Source organism: Chiloscyllium punctatum, chromosome 4 (genome assembly GCF_047496795.1).
Source record: "Chiloscyllium punctatum isolate Juve2018m chromosome 4, sChiPun1.3, whole genome shotgun sequence".
NCBI classification, from domain to species: domain Eukaryota; kingdom Metazoa; phylum Chordata; class Chondrichthyes; order Orectolobiformes; family Hemiscylliidae; genus Chiloscyllium; species Chiloscyllium punctatum.
The window spans coordinates 62,690,475-62,714,554 of NC_092742.1; the positions used below are offsets into that span (position 1 = coordinate 62,690,475).

At 41.6% G+C, this 24,080-nt stretch overlaps 1 long non-coding RNA gene across 1 annotated transcript in view; it reads right to left on the reverse strand.

The window, feature by feature from the left end:
- Nucleotides 1–24,080, reverse strand: part of LOC140475936 (uncharacterized) — a 348,589-nt gene that overhangs the window by 38,410 nt on the left and 286,099 nt on the right. The gene's annotated exons all lie outside the window — the stretch shown is intronic.

Sequence of the window (24,080 nt, forward strand, 5' to 3'; positions counted from 1 at the left end):
AGACAATATGCTGAATAGCCAGCATAGATTTGATTGAATTTGTTGAACAGATTATTCAAATAGATTACAGGATTACAGGGGAATGTGGCTGGATGTTATTTATATGATCTTCCAAAATGCATTTCACTAAATAAAGCCCTTCATAAGAGACTTTTAGAAATAGGCAAGTGCAGGCAGATAGGTTGGCTAAGAAGGCATTTATCAAGCTTGCCTTCATGCTCAGACCATTGAGTATAGGAGTTGGAACATCATGTGGAAATTGTACAGGGCATTGGTGAGACCACCTTTGGAGTACTGTGTACACAGATCTTGTCGCCCATCTATAGGAAGAATGTTATTAAATTGGAGGGGGTTCAAAAACTTAACCATTTACTGGATGTTGCCAGACTAGAAGGTTTAAGTTAAGAAAGAGAGGGTGGATAGGTTGGGATTTTTTCACTGGAATGTGGGAGGTTAAGGGGGCAATCTTATAGAGATTTGTAAAATCATGAGGGGCAAAGATAAGGTGAAAAGCAGACATTAGATTAGATTACTTACAGTGTGGAAACAGCCCCTTTCAGCTCAACAAGTCCACACGACCCGCTGAAGCGCAAACCATCCAGACCTATTCCCCTACATTTACCCTTATCACCTAACACTACAGGCAATTTAGCATGGCCAATTCACCTAACCGGCACATTTTTGGACTGTGGGAGGAAACAGGAGCACCCGGAGGAAACCCACGCAGACACGGGGAGAACGTGCAAATTCCGCACAGAGAGTCACCTGAGGCAGGAATTGAACCGAGGTCTCTGGCGCTGTGAGGCAGCAGTGCTAACCACTGTGCCATCATGTCGCCCACATCTTTTCCCTAGGGTGGGTAAGTTCAAATGGGCAGGGAGGGAAGTGGGGGTGGTGGGGGGTGGGCATATTTTTAAGGTGAGAGAAGAACTATTTAAAAGGGACCTAAGAATCAATCTTTTCACCCAGAGAGTGGTTCACATGTGGAATGAACTGCCAGAGGAAGGGGTAGATGCACATACAGTTACCACATTTAAAAGACAGCTTAAAAGTATATAAATTGGAAAAGATTAAAGAGATATGTGCCAGCAGCAGACAAGTGGGACAAATTTAGTATGGGAAACTTGGTTGGCATGGACAAGTTGGACTGAAGTGTATTTTCTGTGCTATGTGACTCTATGACCCAATAAATGATGGGATGTGATTCAAGGAGTATCACAAATATCTCTTGTTTGCGTCTTAACTATTCAATATGTTATTAATGAACTAGATAATGGAATAGAAAACTAAATGTCAAATTTTCATTGATGACAGAAGGGTAGGTGTGATGTGGAGGTGCCGGTGTAAGACAGTTTGGAAGTCATGCAACACCAGCTTGTAGCCCGACAGGTTTGTTTGAAATCACCCACCTTCAGAGCGCTGTTCCTTCATCAGGTGAAGATGAAGGACCTCACCTAATGAAGGAGCAGCACTCCAAAAGCTTGTGATTTCAAATAAACCTATTGGACGATAACCTGGTGTTGTGTAACTTCTAACGAAGGTAGGTGGTTTTGTAAGCAGTTTCAATGTAAGTATAAATTACTGATAGCTGGATAAAAGCAAATTGCTGCAGATGCTGGAATCTGAAACCAAAAGAGAAAATGCTGGAAAATCTCAGCAGGTCTGGCAGCATCTGTAAGGAAAGAAAAGAGCTGACATTTCGAGTCTAACTGACCCTTTTCTCACCATACAGATGCTGCCAGACCTGCTGAGATTTTCCAGCATTTTCTCTTTTGGATACTTACCCAAATGAGAAAACTGTCAAAAACTGTGTCAATGTAGGCAAATGTGAGGTCATAACTTTGAGTGAAGATGTTTTTCCTTAACTCAATTTTAAATGGCTAACCCCTCATGCAAAGATGATACCTCTTATTCTAGACTCACCTAGCAAGGGAATCATCCTTCCACCCGTGATCCAGCTGTCAAGTTCATTAACAATTTTGTATGTTTCACTGAGATCATCTCTCATTGTGCTAAATTCCAAGAACTATTGGTTTAACCGACTCAAATTCATCTCATAGAATAATCTCCCCATATCAGTGTGGTACAAGTGGAATTGACGGATTCCCCAAAGCTTGGAAGCAGGCCATTCAGCCAACTGTGTCCACACTGACCCTTCAAAGACCTTCCCATCCAGACTCATCCCCGTAAGCCTGCATTTCCCATGGCTAATCCACATAGCATGGACAATATGGATAAGTCAGCATGGTCAATCCAACTAACCTGCACATCTTTAGACTTTGGGAGAAAACCACAGCACCCAGAGAAAACTCATGCAGACACAGGCAGAATGTGCAAACTCTACCCAGTTGGCTGAGGATGGAATCAGACCCAGGTCCCTAGTGCTATGAGACAGCAGTGTTAACCACTGAGCCACCGTGCTTCTCACAATAGCTCAGCACTGCATTCCAATTGGGGGCAAGTTGAAGTTTGCAAGCCAAACAAGCCTCCCATACCGAGTTTAGAGCATTCCTTCTTATGTTCAACCTGTTTGTCAGTGGAAATGAGACAAATTCAGCTTTGTGGCAGATTCAATTACAGTAATTGATAAACTACAACAAAGCATCAGTAGGAAAAGCAAAAGGGTACACTACCAGTCATTCTTTTGAAAGCTGTTCTTCTGTGAGCACAAAGGGGTAGAGACGTTTTGCTCTTAACCTCCCTCCTTCATCTCTCAATAAAAGAAAGTAGTGATTCCCTTGGCCTCATCTTCCATCACTACCACTTGTCATATATGTTTGATTAACTTCTATCATCTAATATTGCAGCAATGAACAAATATGCATAACATGTTTAACACAGAATTCACACTGAGCCAAAGATAGATGCTTTATGGAGAGTGGCCAAAAGCTTGACAAATGATTTATTTTAAGTAAGGGCTAAAAGTAGAAGAGCAACTATGTCAAATGGAATGTTCAAATAAGGACTTATAGAGTGTGGCGCATTAACGGCTGAAAACACATGCACTAAAATTGGGGTTTAAGGGTAGGCTGGATATAAAGGAACAGAGTTTAAGAATAGAATGCTCAGGAGAGGACATAGTAGGACTGGAGTCATTTTCAGAGATATTGGTATTGAAATGTAGTAGGAGGACTGAAGTACATGGATGACAATTTCAAAGTTGAGTTGGCCGTATCCAGGACCAATATCAGCTAGCAAGCATGCAGAATAGTACATTTTGTATTCTAAAAACATGATATTCAAACTTAACTACCAGGACACTTAAACAGCGACTAATGAACATAAAGGATCCATTAGATACCACCAGCAAAATTAACTTCATTTACAAGATAAAATGCAAGAACTGCAAAAAACATGACATCAGGCAAACTAGCAGGAAACTTGCCACCAGGATACACGAACACCTACTGGCCACCTAAAGATATGACCCACTATCACTAGACAAAGAAGGACAGTACTTTGACTGGGACAACACAAACAGGTGAAACAAAGACACGCACAATAATTCTTAGAGGCATGGCATTCTAACCAGAACTTCATCAATAAACACATTGATTTAGACCCTATCTACTTTCCCTTGAAAAAAAACGGAAATGACATCACCCACCTGAAGAAACCAAGACCTATAAATAGAGAGGCGGGACATACCACCAGTGCTTCACCACAGACTCTCACTGATGATGTTACCTAGTATGGTGTCGAAACATCTGTAAACAAACCTTCAAGCTCAGTGAACAAACTTACATACTTTGCAAACTTAATACTCTGTTTGGTAATCTGCAGCCCTCTGATCTGAATTTTGGCAATTTGACATTAGTAATCCCTTGCCCTTTCATCAAGCAGTAAGTAGATGTGGTTTTTAGTGTATATTTTGTCCAGGGTAATAGAGTAGATTAACATTTGTAATGACTGGTTATCTTTTAGACAAGACAGCCCAACCTTATAATGGGAGTATTTTGCATCTGGACAGAGATACATGTATCACTTGATTTGCAAACCTAAAGCTCTGATGTGTTCAGAAATATCATACTTCTACCAGATCAACAGCTGCATGGCTCTAAGCAGCTGATTTTCTTGCTGGGCATCTTGGCTACATAATACTGTATAAAACAATTACACTCCACAGAACCCCTGTTCTTGTTTTATAAACTTTTTTTTTCCCAAGGAGGATGCGATAGTATTATTGCTAGAATATTAATCCAGAGACCCAGATAATGTTCTGGGGACAAGGGTTTAAATCTGACCATGGCAGATAGTGAAATTTGAAATCTGTAAAAAGTCTGGAATTAACAGGCTAATGATCCATTGCTGAGTGTCAGAAAAATCCATCCGATTCACTAATGTCCTGTAGGGAAGGAAACTGCCATCCTTACCTGGTCTGGTCCACGTGCAATTCCAGACCCATAGCAATGTGGTTGATGCTAAAACTGCCCTCTGAGCAATTAGGGATGGGCAATAACTGCTGGCCTAACCACAGGTGCCCACATCCCATGAAGAAATGAATAAGGAAATGGCTGTTTCCAAGGAACAAAGAATGCAACAAGCAACATCACCTCGGTGTCCTTTCTTACATGCAACTGAATCTGTCCTGAGAGTAATGCTGCCTTCAGCTGTTTATGAACAGCAGGGAGTCTAGGCCTGTACTTTGTACAGTTTAAGGATATATGGTAGGCCATTTAGTACACTGATGAGGAGAGGTTTATTGACACAGAGAGTGGGGAACCTGTGGAATTCTCTGCCACAGAAAGTAGCTGAGGTCAAAATGCTGAGTGTTTCAAGAAGGAGTTAGACATAGTTCTTAGGGGTAAAGAGACCAAAGCATATGTGGAGAAAACTGGAACAGGGCACTGAGTTGGATGATCAACATGATGACATTAAATGGTGGAGCAGGCTGAATGGTCTATTTCTGCTCTTATTTTCAATATTTGTTTATATGATGTGATATATTTATGAATATAGCAATGTTATTCATATAGAGAGTTTGTGGATGCCCTCCCCTCACCCACACACCCCGCCTCTCCACTCAGACCTCTATGATACCAGCATAAAATAATAATGTTGATACAGTAAAGTCAAATAAGCTATTATCACAGGGTGCACTGGCACGGGTTCAGACTGTGTACATAGGCTCCTCTTAGAGAATGTGGCTGGAAAGATAACAATGGGGAGAGTCAGGAATTGGCAGAGGAATTTAATAAATATGTTGCATTAGCCATCTCAGTCGAATATACTAATACCATTCCAAAAATATTAAATTATCAAGGTGAGAGAAGGGAATGAGAGGAACACTGCAATAACTATAAATAAAGAAAAAGTATTATGTAATTGAATCATTGCTGGGGTAACAAAAATATATAACACTGACTTGGATGAGGAAAGTGAATGTGGCATCATCAAGTTTGGAGATGGCATAAAAATGGCGAGAAGGCAAGTGGTGAAGATGACACAAAGAGTCTACAAAGAGGTAAAGACAAGTAAGTGAGCAAAAAATTGGCAGATGTAATAGGATATGGAAAAATATGATCTTATGCACTTTGGAATGAAGAACAGAGGAGCTGAGTACTATATAAATAGAGAAATGCAATTAGTGAAAGACTGCAGAAAGCTGTAGCACAGAAGGATTTGGGATTCTCATGCATAAATCACAAAAAGCTACCTTATTCATTCAGCAAATAATAGGGGAGGCAATGAGAATGTTGATCTTCATTTCAAATGCACTAGTTAGACCACACCTGTAAGACTCGAAATTGTTTTGGGTCCCTTATCTAAGGACAGCTGTACTGGAAATAGAGGCATTCTACAGTAGCTAACTAGGTTTATCCTGGGTATGGGGGGAGGGGGGGAACTTTCCCATGAGGAGAGAGTGAGTAGGTTGAGTTATAATTATTGGAGTTTAGAAAAATGAGCTACAGCCTTATCAATACATTCAAGATACTTAAGGGCTTAACAGGGTAGATGCCTTAGACCAGAGGGTATAATCCCAGAGTGAGGGGTTGTCCGTTTAAGAAAGAGATGAGAAGGATTATTTTCGCTCAGAAGGTAATGAATGTGTGGAATTCTTTACTGCAGCAAGTGTTGGGACCAGCTTGTTCAATATATTCAAGGCTGAGATAGACATTTTTTTGTAAGTAAGGGAATCAAGATTAGCAGATAAAGACGAGAAAATCAAGTTGAGGATTATTAGATCAATCATAATCTCATTGAATGTCAGAGCAGTCCTGCTGGGCTCTTATGCCTACTTTTGCTCCTATGTCTTATGGTCAATGCTACTGCAGTGTATACAGACTTGGTCCGACGTTAGCACATGATCTAGATTTCTTTAATATGCAACTAGGTGAAACCTAATGGCTTTCTTGCATCAGCTGATGAATGCTGCATCCACTCAGTTTCTAGTCTTCAAGAAAATCACTCTTTCCCAAACATAATTTTCTCACACCTGCAAGTCGTGTGGATTTAGTGGTTGCTGAGAACACCTGGATGGTTTGAATATTTGCTGCTGTTAAAGCAGCGTTTTAGCTACACAAACAATAAAATAAGTTTTCGTCTTCTGGGCAACACTCACAATACCTACTCCTGTTCTGCTCAGCATTGCTGGTACAGTGCCATACTTTTATTACTATTATTAAGGGTAGCCAGGCTGATGATTGCTTTGGCACTTTACCTGAATAACATGGGAAGTTCCATTACTGAGATTCTGTGGGCCTATTTCCTAGTCAGGTTGCACAAACAGCTGCTAATTCTTTGCTGTGTCAGTAGTATTTCCAACACCTTTGAAGCTGAGAATTAGCCTCTGTTGTTCAAAGGCTTTAGCTCTTAAAGCAAGCAGGTGCTTACCTATTACTAACATCACAGAGCAAATATTTGCACACTGTCTGTATTGCAATGACAGTTCAATTGCACTGAGAGATCAATTGCACTTAGTTATTTGTTCATACTTTAAAACTACAATGTCCCAGTTTCCAAAGAGACTACCTGAAAGTCTGGCTCACAGTACCATGGTACCAATAATTGATTTTGGTGTGACCAAAATATTTCGGCAATTATCTCCATATGACAATTACATATAACATACAACAAATCATGATGTAAGTGCAGCAGGTATTTGAAAGGCAAATGGAATATTGTCCTCCATTACTTGAAGAATGGAGTTTAAAAACAGGGAGGTTATACTGCAGCTGTATAAGGTGCCCGTGAGGTCACACCTGGAGTACTGCATGCAGTTTTGGTCTCCTTACTTGAGAAAGGATGGACTAGCACTAGACGGAGTACAGAGGAGATTCACTAGGTTGAATCTGAAGTTGAGAGGGTTGGATTATGAGGAGAAATTGAGGAGACTGGAATTATACTCATTGCAATTTAGAAGAATAAGGGCAGGATCTTGTAAAAACATATACAATTATGAAGAAATAGATGTTAGAAGCAGAAGGTTGTTTCCACTGGTGGGTGAAGCCAGAACTGGGGGAGGGTGGTGGTGGTGGTGGTGATATGGGGGGGTGGGGGGTGGGGTGGGGAGGAGGCATAGCCTCAAAGTAAGGGGGAGCAGACTTTGAACAGAGTTGAGGAGGAACTTCTTCACCCGAAAGATTGTGAATCTGTGGAATTGCCTGCCCAATGAAGCAGTTGAGGCTACTTCATCGAATGTTTTAAATGTGAAGATAGATTTTTGAACAGGAAAGGAATTAAGGGTTATGGAGAACAGTTAGGTAAGTGGAAAAGATCAGCCATGATCTTATTGAACAGCAGAACAGGCTTAATGGGCCAGACGGCCTGCTCCTACTCCTCGTTCTTATGTTTTTATCTTTTATTTACTTACGAAATTCTGGAGCTACTATGACTGCATAGTTCGTTCAATTCATGGCATAATTTTGTCATGTGGGCAGGAAACAGGAACTGACATTTGTTTTTCACTCAGAAGCCCAAATTCCTGGTGGGAAACAGCCTAAAGTTAAGATTTCCATGGGGTGACAGCTTAAATGATATTTAGACAGTGTTCCTGTCTAGTGACAGTCAGTGGGGGTTGGAAGCAGAGGCAGATCAAATGAAGTGTGGGATTGTTTAATTGAGTTACCTCACAATCACTTACATACCCCTCCACCTAAGTCTGAGTGGCTCAGTTGAAATGTTGTGAAATGTGGAGTTTCCGGTCCTTCCTGGCATCTCCATAACGTTTCATGCACTACTTTGTGCCCTTCCATCCAACTGGGCATTATGCCAAAGGGTTTCACCTCCATTGCTGGATTCCCCCAAGTACCATGCACACATCAATTGCACTCATGTGGCCATCAGTGACTGGCCAATGAGATCCATCATCAGCCAGGGCTTTTACTCCTTCAGTGTCCAACTGGTCTGTGAGCAAAGCAAGAGGTTTTTTTCCTGGCTGCTGCAGTTACTGTGTCATCACTCTTCAAATCTGCTTCCAAGTCATCTCAGCTGCTATATACCTTGTCTGCTTCCAGGGCTTCGCAATCCTCAGGGCACACACATCTCTGAATATTCATGTTATGGAGAACCGCCATAATGATAGTGACTCCCGCAACAGTGTGCAGAATGGCCCCACACAGCTGGGCCAGACACAAGTATCACAGCTTCAGAGGCTGAATGACTTACACAGAGGTAATCCTCCTGAGCAGATGGCTCTGGCTGAATCACCTCCACGCCCCTGTCTGAGTCTCCTATGATAGGGCAAGTTGTCACCTGCTCAAAGAAGATTCCTTTCCCTTTGCAACTATCTATACACACTGGGGCATGAATTGGGTGAAAAACTGTGGCAACTTGGACAGAATAATAAGAAGAAGCTGCCAAGAAAGTTAGAAAGCTCTTGCTGAACACTGTCTGGGGGGGAAGTCATACCTGTTGATGAATCTCACTGGCCAGTCATATGAGTGACATTGATGTTGTACTGTACTTCGGGGAATCTAGCAATGGAGGCAAAACCCTTCAGCTCTGCCAACCTGTGGCCATCGTGAACTGACTGGATATTCTAGCTCTGGTATAGTGGGTGATGATGTGTGAAACATATTGATGTACTGCTGCTTAAATAGTGCCTCTAAGGTTACCATTACAGGATCCATTACAGGAACTGAAAACAAAAATGTTCCCGACAAAGACAATTGCTGGCAAGACTTGGCAGCATTATCACAAGTTTTTGTGGCCTGTTCACAAATGATCTGGCTGTAAAGTCACAGTTTCAGCCACATGGAATTTCGGTCATGTTCGGGTAGCTCCATTATTGCCAGCAGATTTAGGTATACATCCTCTGTTATCTCAGGCAGCATCTGAGGAGCAGGAGGATCAACATTTCGAGAATAAGCTCATCAGGATTCCTGATGAAGAGCTTATGCCCGAAACATCGATTTTCCTGCTCCTCAGAAGCTGCCTGACCTGCTGTGCTTTTCTAGCACCATACTCTCGACTCTGATCTCCAGCATCTGCAGTCCTCACTTTCTCCCATCCTCTGTTGTCTGCCTGTCCATTATCTCTCTCTTTTGCTGCCTGAGTGTCTGACTTTCCGATGGACAGTGTTTATTATCCCTCACTGACACCAGGCTTATTACCTGACAGCCATCTCCTCGGTGAAAGCTGACCACATCCATTTTGAGTACATGCCCAGCCAATTGTCCTGGGGCAGCGATCCCCCCTTCCTCTATCCCCATGATGCCAGGTGAGTGATGACCAAGTTCAGTACCTGAGCACTGACAGCTCCCTTCTCATGCCACCTGCACAGTGCTGAGCATCCGCTTTCCAAATGTTGAGTCCCTCTTTGCCCTGCTCACCTTTCAAGAGGCCTGGAGCGATTTTCTGAGTATAGACAAAAAACTGCAGATGCTAGAATCCAAAATAGACAGGCTGGAAGAACAGAGCAAGCCAGGCAGCATCAGGAGGTGGAGAAGTCAACACTTCAGCTGTAACCCTTCTTCGGAACTGGGGGTGGATGTAAAGGGAGCTGCAAATAAACGGGGTGGTGGGGGAATGGGTGGTGAAGTGGGGTAGGTGAAGACAGGCAGGGTGTACAACCTGGTTGGTCAATCGGAGGAATGACTATACCTCCACCCATCCAGCATCCTGCAAGAATTCCATCCTGTTCTCCCAATTCCTCCGCCTCCTCTGTGTCTGCTCAGACGAGGAGACATTCCACTCCCAAGCATCCCATATGTCCACCTATTATGAACAACGTGCTTTTCCTCTCTCTATCATCCTGACAGCCCTTCACCACAACCCGTCCATTCCCCATCCCACTGGTCTAAATACCCCCCCAAACACAATAAAGATAGGGTCACCTTCGTCCTCACCTACCATCCGACCAACACATCATCCTTAAACACTTCTGCCAACTCCAACTAGGCCCCACCACCAAAAACATCTTCCTTTCCCCACCCCTCTCCACCATCCACAAGGATGGTTCCCTTTGCCAGTCCTTGGTTTACATCATTTTCCCCATTTACCCCACCCCCGTCCCCACCCCCACCACCCCCCCACACCCTTCCCCCCAAAGAAAAACCCCAGGAAACTTCCCCTGCAACCAGAAAAGATGCAAAACCTGCCAATACACCACCCCGCTCACCTCCATCTAGGGCCCCAAACTGTCCTTCCAGGTGAGACAGAGGTTCACCTTCCCCTCTTCCAACCTGCATCAGGTGCTCCCGATGTAGTCATCTCTACATCGGAGAGATCGAATGTAAACTTCGGGAATGTTTCATTGAACGTATCAGCCGGCCCCATAGGGGCGGACCAAATCTCTCCGCCACTGCCCATTATAATTCCCCTTACCGACATGACCATCCTTGGCCTCTCCATTATCACAACAAATCCAACTGCAAATTGGAGTAACAACACCTCATCTTCTGCCTGGGCAGCCTACAATCTGAAGACTCCAAAATTGAGTTCTCCAATTTCAAATAACCTTCCTCCCCATTCCCCAACTCCTTTCACAACCCCTCCCACTCCCATCCAGTCCTCCCAGCCACCCTATTGGATTCATTCCTCCCATTGACCAACCAGTTCGTACCCTCTGCCTGTCTTCACCTATCCCCACCACCATCCTGCCCCCGCCACCCCCTTTATCTGCAGATACCCCTACATCTGCCCCTAATCCTGTAGAAAGGTTGCACTCAAAACATCAAGTTTTCCACTTCCTGATGATGCCTGGCTTGTTGTATCTTCCAGCTTCCTGCCTGTCTACTTGGGATGATTTCCTGAGGCAGCTATTTCCTACACTGAAGCTGCTTCCCTTCAGCTGATCTGCAATATGGATATTTTCGAATCATCCTGTTCTGAGATGTTAATACACATTTCTGGAATAAGTGAGACTTGAGCACAAGCGTCCAGGCTCAGAGGTGGATACAATACCACTGTGTCACTAGCACCTTCTGGTTGGCAGTATTCATGTTCTGGATCCTATTTATCCCCTCAACATTTTGATTCACAAACCCCCAATTGTCCAACAAATTCTTACAAAACCTTAAACTAATTGGCCTCAACAGGGAGCAATTTGAGCAAATGGTGATGGAACATTTCACTATTTAACATCTTGTGCCAGGGAACAGCATACTGATATGGACACACCAGCTGGCACCAGTATTTTTAGCTGTGCCCCAACTCCTCCCCTCAGGAGGAGGGAGGGGTTGGCAAAAGTTCCAATGCATTTTTGTGACATTCCTACAAAATGGGACTTTGAGTTCATCATAAGGACCTTTATATGTGCAAGCTGTATTCTATGGGCATGCGGTACAATAATACAAGCATGTCCTGTGGCACATTGCTTCATTGGTGACTTTTACACAAATAAAGGTTGGATGTGTGTTCGCTTTTGTTACTTATTTCTAACAAGATAATTGGACTATATTTACATCATTGGTCCAGTGCTTTCCGCCACCATTCTGTTACTCCACAAATTAATTACATTTTCAAAAAGCTGAAGAATATTGAAGAAACTTTTACAGCGAAATGAATTATTTTTCACAAATCTCAATGACCAGTGCAGATTCATAGGGTCAGACTCGAAGAGTAAGTGGCCATGAACTGTGTTTTGCCATGTCACTGACGATGGCTAGGTCATTCTCTTTCTGTGACATAATTACTTTCAGATTCCAGTCAGGCCATCAAACAAAAGAACAAAGGTTCATTTGTACTTTTCATGTTCTGACATCTGTTAGCTATGGTCCCTTACAGTTGATGAGAGTAATATTAAACTATACTGTTGCTTGCTGATACTATTCATCAGGTAATAATGAGGCAAGAAGCAAAGGGGAAAAAGGCAAATGCTGGAAATCTAAAACAGAAGCAGAAAAATGCTGGAAACATATGAAACTGTAGCCACACAGAGATTTCTCTTGGCAAATGCTGCCAGGCCGGCTGAGCTTTTCGAGCAACTTCTATTTTGTTGCCACAGAGAGAAAGGTGACTTGAAAGCAATAGCTTTTGACATCAAGGTTTGGAGGTGCTGGTATTGGACTGGGGTGGACAAAGTTAAAAATCATACAGCACCTGTTATAGAACAATGAGTTTATTTGAAATAACTAGCTTTTGGAGTGCTGCTCCTTCATAGGTCACAACCACCTGATGAAGAATCAGCGCTTCAAAAACAAGTGCTTCCAAGTAAACCTGTTGAACTATAACCAGGTATTGTGTGATTTTTAACTTCGACATCAAGACAGCATTTGACGAGGTGTCGTATAGCTGAAAGAGAGCGAGAGCAAGAGGAAGAGAGAGAGAGAGAAAGAGCAGACACCAAATGAAATGGTGTTAGAGTGCAAGAGAGTTGCTGTCAGATAAACCAGAGAGAGAGAAAAGTGCAACAGGACTCCAGCAGCAGGAGCCATTGGTGATGGAGCACACTGAACAAAGGAGTTGAATAGTTCTTCAGACCTCCACCGGTAAGTGATGATGGTAAAGGAGAAAGTTAAAAATCACACAACATCAGGTTATAGTCCAACAGGTTTATTCAGAAGTACTAGCTTTCAGAGCGCTACTTCTTCATCAGACAGCTGTGGAGCAGGATCATAAGATAATGAATTTATAGCAAAAGGCTCTGTGTGTTATGATCCTGCTCCACAGCTACCTGATGAAGAAGCAGCGCTCTGAAAGCTAGTACTTCCAAATAAACTTGTTGGACTATTACCTGGTGTTGTGTGAGTTTTAACCTGATGAAGGAGCAGCACTCTGAAAGCTAGTGTTTCCAAATAAACCTGTTGGACTATAACCTGATGTACTGGTCCACCCCAGTCCAACACAGGCATCTCCGCATCATAGGAAAGGAGGGCAGTGGGAACAGTTCAATTGACTATTGTGAACAGGAGGCAGAGCAGATAGACAATGGAATTCCTCAGTCCAATGTCACCCACATGGTCATTTTTTGTACATAATATAAATAGTTGTCTTATTTATTCTTAATTTCTCTTCATGTTGATAATGACTTATTCCCAACAGAATAAAGAACCATTGCTTCATGATCTTTGAGCCTTCATATGTTTAAATTAATTGGTCATTTCGGGCACAGAGGGCAGGACTTCGCAGCTTATCATGGTGGACAAGGGAGAAAGGTGACTGACTAAGATGGTGTGGACGGTGAAGGAGTTGAAACTGGCAACGCCCATGAGAGACACTGAAGCTGTTCTGGGATCAATAAGGGGTCAGGTATTGGCAGAGGCACTTGAACCTGGAGGCCAAACCCAAATAAAAGCTCCCCATACATGCTCCCTACATGCTATGCAAGAAGGAAGCAGGACTCCAGGTTGGTTATTCCACTTGTGAATGAGTAGGAGGTTGGACAGATTCAGAGCAAGACTGGAAACACCCATTGATCAGGCGATTGACAACTAGAGTAAGGATGTACGGTGGTTCTGGCAGCCCTTTCTGACCTTCAGACGAAGATTCAGCAGATTGTCATCCACAAACTTACAAGTAAGATCCAAGCCAGGTGTGGTTTCACATTTGCCATCAATCTCAAAAGAGGGCCTCCAAAATCTTCAATTGATTAACACAGACCTCAGCAAACTGCACTATGCTTTGGAAGTCTAACATCCACCAATCCGGAGTGCTGCTCCTTCATCAGGTAGCTGTGGAGCAGGATCATAAGATGCTGAATTTATAGCAAAAGGCGCTGTGTATTACGATCCTGCTCCACAGCTACCTGATGAAGGAGCAGCACTCTGAAAGCTAATGAGGGAGTCTATACTGGCATGAACTTGTTGAGGAAGTGAAAGAGGATGATGGAGAAGGATAGAGTCCTCTTTCAGCTGGTTCATGACAAGGGGAATGAAGTGAAGTAACTCATCCTTCCTGACAGCCTCATGTCCAAATGGACACCAAGTGATGGATAAGTCAATAGCTTGGATCAGAGAACAGTGTCATTGGCCCCCTGCTGTTAATTTGTGAGATGTCTCCTTTGGCAAAAGCAGGAAGTGACTTCAACCTACATGGGATCTCTGGTCACTAAGAGATCTCTACATGTCCTTGCAATGGATTTTCCAATCCTTCACTCCAGTAGTAATAGCACCGAGAACATTTCTGTGCTCACAGATATATTCATCATGTTCACACAGGCCATTCCCACCTGTAGTCAAAAGGCCTCCATTACAGTGTTAGTACATAATCAGTTTTTTAACATTATTTCAGTTTTTAACATTAGCTTCACAGTGATCAATGTGTGTACTTTGAAGAAAAGATCCTGTAGGAGATTTGCGATGGCATTGTCCTATCATCTAGAGAGTAATGGATAGAGTGAATAATTTAACTGTCAGTTGCATTTCCATCTGCACACCATACTTCCTGAGAGTAAGCAAAAGGATCCTGAGTACTTTCTGGATCTGGTTTATATTGAGATAACACCCTATACTCAGCCATGGGTTACCCTCTACGTGATCTCTTCTTTAAACAAGACCCTGTCCTTCCTGCAGATCATCTCCTTGGTCTCACCACACCTTCAGATAGAGATGCTTAGTTCAATGTGTGATTGTCAAGTGTCAAACAAGGCTGAGCCAGTTTTTGATGTCCAATAGGACGAGGGGAGAGGTGCCGAGAAGGAAACCATTAACCGATCAAAGTCTGATAGGATTGACTTTCAAAATGGCACAAGGCTATTCCTCAGAAATTAAAATATCAGGAGTAGGATTAAGATACAAGATGTATGGGATGCTGAACCCTGGCAGTCATCAAGTGGCTGGACTAAGTGGCCATACCAACCCTGTAGCTTAGCTGGGTGGGTGGGCGGGCGGTGGGAAGCAGACTCAGCATAGTTCACATGAGGCCAGAATGATGAGGATGTAAGTGGCCCACTCAGTGTTGTTGGAGAACCTGAGGTATCAGTGCATGATGCCTCAAGTGAAGAGGAATTAGCTAATGATGCAAACCCTGGAGTGAGTTGTGCATTGTGAATCAGGGAGTACATCCTGTACGGGCAGGCTTACTCCCACCCTGGAAGATGGCAGAGGCCAGGTCAGATTAGAGGCGATGGGAGGCAAACGTTGAACCAACAAGTGCCGCCAATCATACAACTCTCAGAGCCCTGACTGACTTAGAGCCCAGTGTGAGAGAACCTCACCATAGCCCAAATCACTTGGAAAGTATCAGCCTAGATGGGAGGCTGAAAAGTTTTTCTCGGTCAAGTGCTGGATATTACTCTCAACCCTTATCATTTCCCCAGACCAGTGAGCAAGAATAGAATGCTGCTACTAATGAGCAATCCAGGAGATCTGCAATGACATTGCCCTATCATCATCAGAATTTCCTCCCTCACCCGAAATTCTGATTTCTCTCCACAGATGCTGCCAGACCTGCTGAGCTTTTCTAGCAATTTCTATTTCTGTTGCTAATCATGCTTAGCACGCAGTCACTGTGGCTATGTGCAGTTTGCAGAGTGGCACATTTTAAGCAGGGACTTCAAGCAAGTGGTGATGGTAATGGATAACACTGAACATGGGAGCTGAGCAATTCTCCAGGACCTCCACCAGTAGGTGGTGACAGTGAGGGAGGGCAACTGGAGCAGTTGAATGAGCTCTCACTGGAAAAGAAAGTATCCATTGGAGAGAGATTTGATGGGAAGGGAGAAAAAGTGCCAAAGAACCTCCTCAACCCAATGTAACTCAGTCATTCCCTGTATATTGTGTAAATATCTCCTTGTTTATCCTTAATTTCCCTTCATGTTTGTAATAACCTGCCAGTGAAATAAGGAATTCCAACTTCATGATCTTTCATATGTTCAAGTTTCATGTTGCATTAAGAAAATAGAAAAAAATGACAAAAGAGCAAGAGTGAACACCAGATAAAACACTGTAGAAGAGACAGCAAGAGCAGATGCCAGCTAAAGCAGCATGAGAAAGAGAAAGAGAGATGTAGACACCAGATAAGACAGTGCAAGAGACGGCAGGCACAATATAAATCACAAGAAAGAGAGCAGACCAGAAGAAAAAGCATGAGAGAGAGAGCAGACACCAGATAAAACAACATACAAGACAAAACAACATGCTAACAAGACAATGGTGACAGAAGATGAAATTATCACTATGAGCATTCAAATTGATAAGGAAGAAGTATTGGATACACTGTCAGTACATTAACTTGATGAGGTGCCGAGATGTACGAAGGATATTGGAGGAAGCATGTGTGCAAATAGTAGGGGCATTGGCAATCATCTTTGAGTCCTCCCTAGATTTAGGGACAGAGTGAGAGAATGGAGAATTGAAAACATTACCCCCTTGTTCAACAAAGCTTTTCAAGATATGTCCATAAATTACAGTCAGTTTTACTTCTGTTGAGGGGCCCTTTCAGATACAATTATTTGGGATAGAATTAATAGTCACATGGATAAGAGCTGGCTGATTCGGAAGACTCAGCATGGATTTGTTAAGGGAAAATTGGTCAACATTTTTAAAGAGTTAACAGAAACGGGTTGATGAGGGCATGTGATGTATGTATACTTCTTATGCCATCTTTTCAACCACACATTCAGCTGCATTATCCTTCTATTCTGTACTCACTTGCAAATAGCAAGTGAAACCCGCAGGGAAAAGAGAAAACCATCAGGCTTTGTTGCAAAAAAGAACAGCACACAGTTTTGTTACTTAATAAAAATTGACTTTATAATTTGAATAGCTTTGCATTCTGGCTTCAACTGAAAACTTTCTTTAACTAAATGCAGTCTTCCATCATTTGATTTTGTAGACATAAGCTCCTCAACTCTTTAACATATGTAGCTGCAGCTTCAGCCAATGGTGCATATCCTTCAATTTCTGCTTATGCTATTTTCTCCTGTTCACAGGACAGAAAAGCCCTGAAGCATCTACTCCAGAACCAAACATTCTGACCTTTTCACTTATGAAACTCAGAACGGTTATGGTTACTGGTTACCAGCTAAGTACTTGACAGCCTTATTTCTTTTTATAGGCAAACTGCAATTTCGTGAACTTTTCAGGCACTGAAATTAATCTTGCTGCTTATGCCAATCTAAGGGTACAAATTAAAAGTTAAACTTTCAATAAAGAGAATAGGGAAGTTTGCAGTAATAAAAGATTCCTTAATCAAAAATTAAATGATTTTAATTTGCTTTTAAAGTTCAATATCTTTGTCACTTACAGACTAAAAGATAACTGCTTTCAATGAATAGACCTATACAAAAAACTGTTATTTTGGCATTAAGAGATTAAGGCCCAGATCACACAGGCAGTAGTGAAATGTTTGTGCTAGCTGCTTCCCTCATAGAAAGTTGCTGACAACGGACCTGTGATCTCTGTGGTGTAGATAAAGTCTTTCCCAATCTTGGTTTAACTAAAGCTTCTGCAGGGGTCCAGCAACAATGATGTCAACAATTAGATTAACCATTGTAGAATTCTCACAGAAAACAACCCTGGAAGTAAAATGCACTGATTATCCATGAATTTCTTTTCAGAAAATACTGGAATATACAGATGGAATTAAGGTAGAAATTGAAATATCATCAACCACATAGTCTTTTTATTGTATTAAAACCAATGGGTAGAATTTTCCCAGCACCTGAACAGTGTAGGGCAATGGTGTGAAATTTTTTAAAATATGCTGAGCTTTGGTAAATTTCTGCAGTGGATCTTATAGATAGTACATGCTGTTGCCACTACATAACAGTGGTTAACATATGTGATGTTAATTAAGGAGGCTGTTTTGTCCTGGATTGCATAAAACTACTTAAGCGTTATTGGAACTGCAAATGATCCAAGCAAATGAGAATTAACCCTTCACACTTTTAACTTGTGCCTTGTAGATGGTGGACAGGTTTTGGGGAGTGAGGAAGTATGTTACTGGCTACAGTATTCCTAGCCTCTGAGCTCCTTGTGTAGCCACAATATTTATATAACTAGTTCAGTTGAGTTTCTGGTCTAACGTAACCCCAGAACTTCAATACTGGGTGAATTCAGCAATTCTAATGCCATTGAATGTCAAGATTAGATTCAGTCTTGTTGGATTTTCTCATTACCTGACGCTTGTTTCGTTTCAGTTACTGCCACTTGTCAACTCAAACCTGGCTATTGTCCGGGTCTTGCTGCATTTGGACATGGACTGCATCAAAATCTGAGGACTCATAATCAAAATTCTCCCTAAGTTGTGCAGCTGCATACTCACACAGCTGCTATAAGGTTTCACACACAGCAGTCAGGGTCCGCAGACTGATCACAGCATTGACTTCCAGTTCTGAATGGACTTTGGAGGCCTGTGCAGTCAGAAAGAAAACTAGAGGGTATGCTGGTCATGAATTGTGCTGAACAATGTGCAATCATCAGCGAACATCCCCACTTCTGCTTTTATGATGGAGGGAAGATCATTGATGAAACAACTGAAGATGTTTGGGTCAAGGACACTACCCTGAGAAACTCCCGCAGAGATGTCCTGGAGCTAAGATGACTGACCTCCAAAAACTTCAACCATCTTTGTTCATGCTAGACTCCAACCAGTACAGAAATTTCCCCAACTGTCTTTGACTCTAGTTTTATTAGGCTTGATACCACATTCAGTCAATGCTGCCTTGGGTCTAGGGCAGTCACTCTCACATTACTTTGGGCGTTCAGCTCTTTTGTCCATGTTTGAACCCAAGGCAGTAAAGAAGTCAGAAGCACTGAGACTGGTGGCAAGCAAACTAAGCATCACTGAGCAGGTTATTGCTCAGCAACATTACTGATGATTAAATATGAACTGATGGAACAATAATTGACATATATGGGCAACTTTCCTCATTGTTGGGTAGATGCCAATGTTGTGGTTGTACTGGAAGAGCTTGGTTAGGTTTGTAGCATGTTCTGAAACATGAGTTTTCCAGAAAGTTGTCAGGACCCACAGACTTTGCAATCTAGTGGTTTAAACTGTTTTTGATATCACATGGAGAGCATCAAATTGGCTGAAGACTAACATCCGCAGGTAGGATACAAATGTACTTTTTCTTGTATAGCACTCAAATAAAATTGACATCTCATAGCATTATAATTAAAAGGAATGAATCAATGACAATCACCATATCTATACACATGAGCATGATACCAGAGCAGCATAAATACTGATTGTTATTTGAAAAGTGCTAAAGTTTAAAATTGTTCTCTGCATAATTAAAGGCAGAAAATCCTTGAAATGCTCGATTGATTTGGCAGCATCTGTGAAGAGTAAAGCAAAGGAAATGCTTTGATTATTTTCAAGCCTTCCATGACTAAGGCCATAGTAATGGACATCTTAGTAATGGCCAGCACCTCCATAGGTATCAAAATACCTAGGTACTCTTGCCCCTTTTTTGGTTAGCTTGAGTTGCTTCGATGACTTCCATCGAAGACCTTATTATCTACATTGTGTATGATGCATTATCTAATTGAACATTTTGTATGAACGTTTATGTCAGTTGAGGTATAATAATGTATAAAACAGTGATAAATTATAAAGATTACATTTTCAGAATACTGAACGTTTGGTCCTGGTCTCGTCCTTTTCACCAACCACAAACCCTCCCCAACCAGCATTTGCATTTTTGCCTCCTTCCTTCTCACAGCTAAGGTCAGAAAACCCATTCCGAGTGAACTTTTTCCAATTTAATCAAAAGAATTTGTCGCACAAGATGTGATCTTAATAACAGGTAGAAGTTCAAGTGTAGATGTGCTGAACACTTTGTCGAATCCGTCTGTTTGGTCCACCAGCATGACCCTAAGCCTTGGGCCCACTTACCATTTTAATTATCCATCTTGCGCTCATAATCTGGCCTGACTTTCTGTACTGTTCTACTAAAACTTAAATTAAATTCCAGGCATCATTCTTAGCCTTTTAGACTTGACACTAAGTTTAACATTTTCAGATAATGGCCCTTACTCTCATTTCATGGGACAACACTTGAAGGTAACGATCATGCTTTTGCCACTTAAAGCTACTTCAAATCTATATTTTGATTATTTTCTTGTCTTATTATATGTCCCGTTTGCTTTGCACCATCATCCCTTTTGGCATTTAATATCGCTTGCCTGTAACAGACATTTTACTTTTATTTTCTTATCTTCCCTCATTTCCTGCCACCTTCTATACAGAAGCAAGTTATATCTCTAACTTTTTTACAGATGTCATCAATCTAAAACCTTGATTTAGAGTCTTAGAGTCATGGAGCTGTACATCATGGAAACAGACCCTTCAGTCCAATTCGTCCATACCGACCAGATATCCTAAATTAATCTAGTCCCATTTTCCAGCATTTGGCCCATATTCCTCTAAACTCTTCCTATTCATATTCCTAACTGGTTGCCTTTTAAATGCTGTAATTGTACCAGTCTCCACCACTTCCTCTGGCAGCTCACTCCATACATGCACAACCCTCTGGGTCAAAAAGTTGCCTCTTACATCCCTTTTAGATCTTTCAACTTAAAACTATACACTCTAGTTTTGGACTCCCCTATGCTAGTGAAAAGACCTTGGACATTCATTCTATCCATGCCCCTCACGATTTTATAAACCTCTATAAGGTCACCCCTCAGCCTCCAAAGAAAATAACTCCATCCTATTCAGCCTCTCCCTATAGCTCAAACCCTCTAACCCTGGCAATGTCCTTGTAAATCTTTTCTGAACCCTTCCAATTTTCACAACATCCTTCCTGTAGCAGGGAGATCAGAACTGCATGTAGTGTTCCGAAAGTGCTTAACTAATGTCCTGTACAGCTGCAACATGACCTCCCAACTCCTATACTCAATGCACTGAGCAGAAAGAAAAGCATTCAAAAGCTTGCTTCACTATCATAGAACATAGAACATAGAAAAATACAGCGCAGTACAGGCCCTTCGGCCCTCGATGTTGCGCCGACCGAAGCCTACCTAACCTACACTAGCCCAATAACCTCCATATGCTTATCCAATGCCTGCTTGAATGACCATAAAGAGGGAGAGTCCACCACTGATACTGGCAGGGCATTCCATGAACTCACAACCCTCTGAGTAAAACATCTACCCCGAACAACTGTCCTATACCAACCTCCCCTTAATTTAAAGCTGTGTCCCTTAGTAACAGCTGACTCCATACGCGGAAAAAGGTTCTCACTGTCAACCCTATCTAAACCCCTAATCATCTTGTACACCTCTATCAAATCTCCCCTAAACCTTCTTTTCTCCAATGAGAACAGCCCCAAGTGCCTCAGCCTTTCCTCATACGATCTTTCTACCATGCCAGGCAACATCCTGGTAAACCTCCTCTGCACCTGTTCCAGTGCCTCCACATCCTTCCTATAGTATGGCGACCAAAACTGCACACAATACTCCAGATAAGGCCGCACCAGAGTCTTATCCTATCTACCTGCAACTCTACTTTCAAGGAGTTATGAACCTGCACTCCAAAGTCTCTTTGTTCAGCAACACTCCCCAGGACCTTACCATTAAGTGTATAATGTTTCTTTTCCTATAGCTTCTGTCTGACCTGCTTAATATTACGAATATTTTCCATTTTTTAAAATTCCATATTTCCAGCATACACGTTATTTTGCTTTGCCAAGACCTTGCTTTTGGCAACAAAGTGTAACACAACATCCCTTTTGCGCTGCTTTTATTGCTTCTTTGCTCCAGAAAAGATAAGGCAATTGTGCTATTTAATTGTTACTTCCTAACAATGAAATAAATGAAGTCCCATGAAAATTTAAAAACTGCACCTTTTAAGCTATAATGCATATTGAAACAGTCACCTCATTCACCAAGCACTTCAGACAAGATAACCTACCCTGCAGTAAAAGGTCTGCTTTTAATGCTTTAAGATGTAACCATGTCAAACTGTAAATGTGTTGCACTTGATTAACAGTAGAACAGCCTTTGGAATTGATTTGAAGCCAGAGGCTAATTTCTGCAAAAGTGTTGCTATCTCTGGAAGAAATGGTAGATTTAGAGGCACGGAGAAAAGCATTGGGTGACAATGTCTAATAATCCATTAATAAAAGCAATTAAAAATTAAATGCAAGCTTAAACAAAAATGGTATTGAAAAATTCAGGAAGCGAGGAGAAGCGCTGTCAAAGAGGAATATCAGGGCTAGTATAATGATGCTTTAAATGATATAAATTGCATTTTTCAATGTTGTGTTAATTATGTAGTCATTTAAACCACTATTATGAATTTGCACTTATTTTAATATTAATTTTCCTGCCAATATAACCATGACCACAATGAAAGCTATAAGAGTAGTTGTGCCCAATTAGATTATGTGCATATTGTTAGAGTTGAATTTTTCTTAATGTGAAATATTTCTGTAATGTTATATTCCGAATATAAAGAGATAATGTGCAAAGTTGCACACAGCAGATTTCTCACCTAAATGCAAGCTCACCATGATGATACAAAGTGTTAATTAATTAAAGAAAAAGTTTGATATAAAATCTCAAACATCTCATTATCTAGTGAAAAGACAGCTTCTTGCAATATCTAATGTACCATTCATTCGGTGGGTCGATTTGTCCAGGCAGAACATGAAGGATTGTTCTGCTTCAACATTAATCTGCTCCCACCTCACAATAATAACTTTAACCACTAGGTTGATGTGCCAAGATGTGTTTTTAAATATTCAGCAAATTGAAAGTACACGTATCCTGTGAGAGTCAATGGAAGCAGTAGCCAGCAGTAAATAAGCTGCAGGAGCATACCAGCACCAAGGTTGCTTGTAAAAGTTCAATCTGAGTCAGCGAAAATTAATGAAGAACCTTTTCACCAAAGATGGCAAGTGAGAAAATCTAAATTGTAATCCAAGGATACAGTGGTTGATTTCATACACCCAAAATGAATTAAATCACTTTATGGAAGGATGAAAAATATTGTATTTAAAAGGAGAAATATTGGGCTGAGCAGCTAAAATTAGGCTCAAACCAGTATATTAAGTAAATGAACATTGACTTTTTTTTACATTCTGGAAAAGCTGCCACAAAAATCTTAATAAACAAATGGACACTTGTTAAAAATAAAGTTGGTGAAAATAACAGTGTAAGTCAACATGTGGTTTCTGGGTAAATGCCAGGTGGATGAGGAGTTTATTGAAAATGGTCTTTTGAGAGGAAAACAAATTTTCATTATTCAACTGAAAATATTTCTTAAGGAACAGGTTGCTGTGCAGTGACATCATTTTCTATGTAAAGTATACAAAAAGCCCAGAGAAGTAAGAAGGTTACAAATTCTATATAGGGCTAAACAGGGGCAAAAGAGTGGCATGGTGGCTCAATGGTTAATACTGCTACCTCACAGCACTAGGAACCCAGGTTCAATTCCAGCCTCGGGTGATTACATATTCTCCCTGTATCTGTGTGAGTTTCCTCTAGGTGCTCCAGTTTCTTCCCACAGTCCAAAGGTGTGCAGGTTAGGGGAATTGGCCATGCTAAGTTGCACACAGTGTTCAGGGATGTGTCAGTTAGGGGAAATGTAAAGTAAAAGGGAATGGGTCTGGGTGGGATACTCTTCAGAGGGTCAGTGTGGATTTGTTGGGCCAAATGGGCCTGTTTTCACACTGTAGGGATTATATGAAATAAAATCATCAGGGGAAATGGTGCAGAAAAATCTTTTTAAAAAGGAGCGGTTGTTGAGAAAATGGTGAAAATAACAGTAAAAATCAATAAAGATTACGGAAAAATGCAATATGG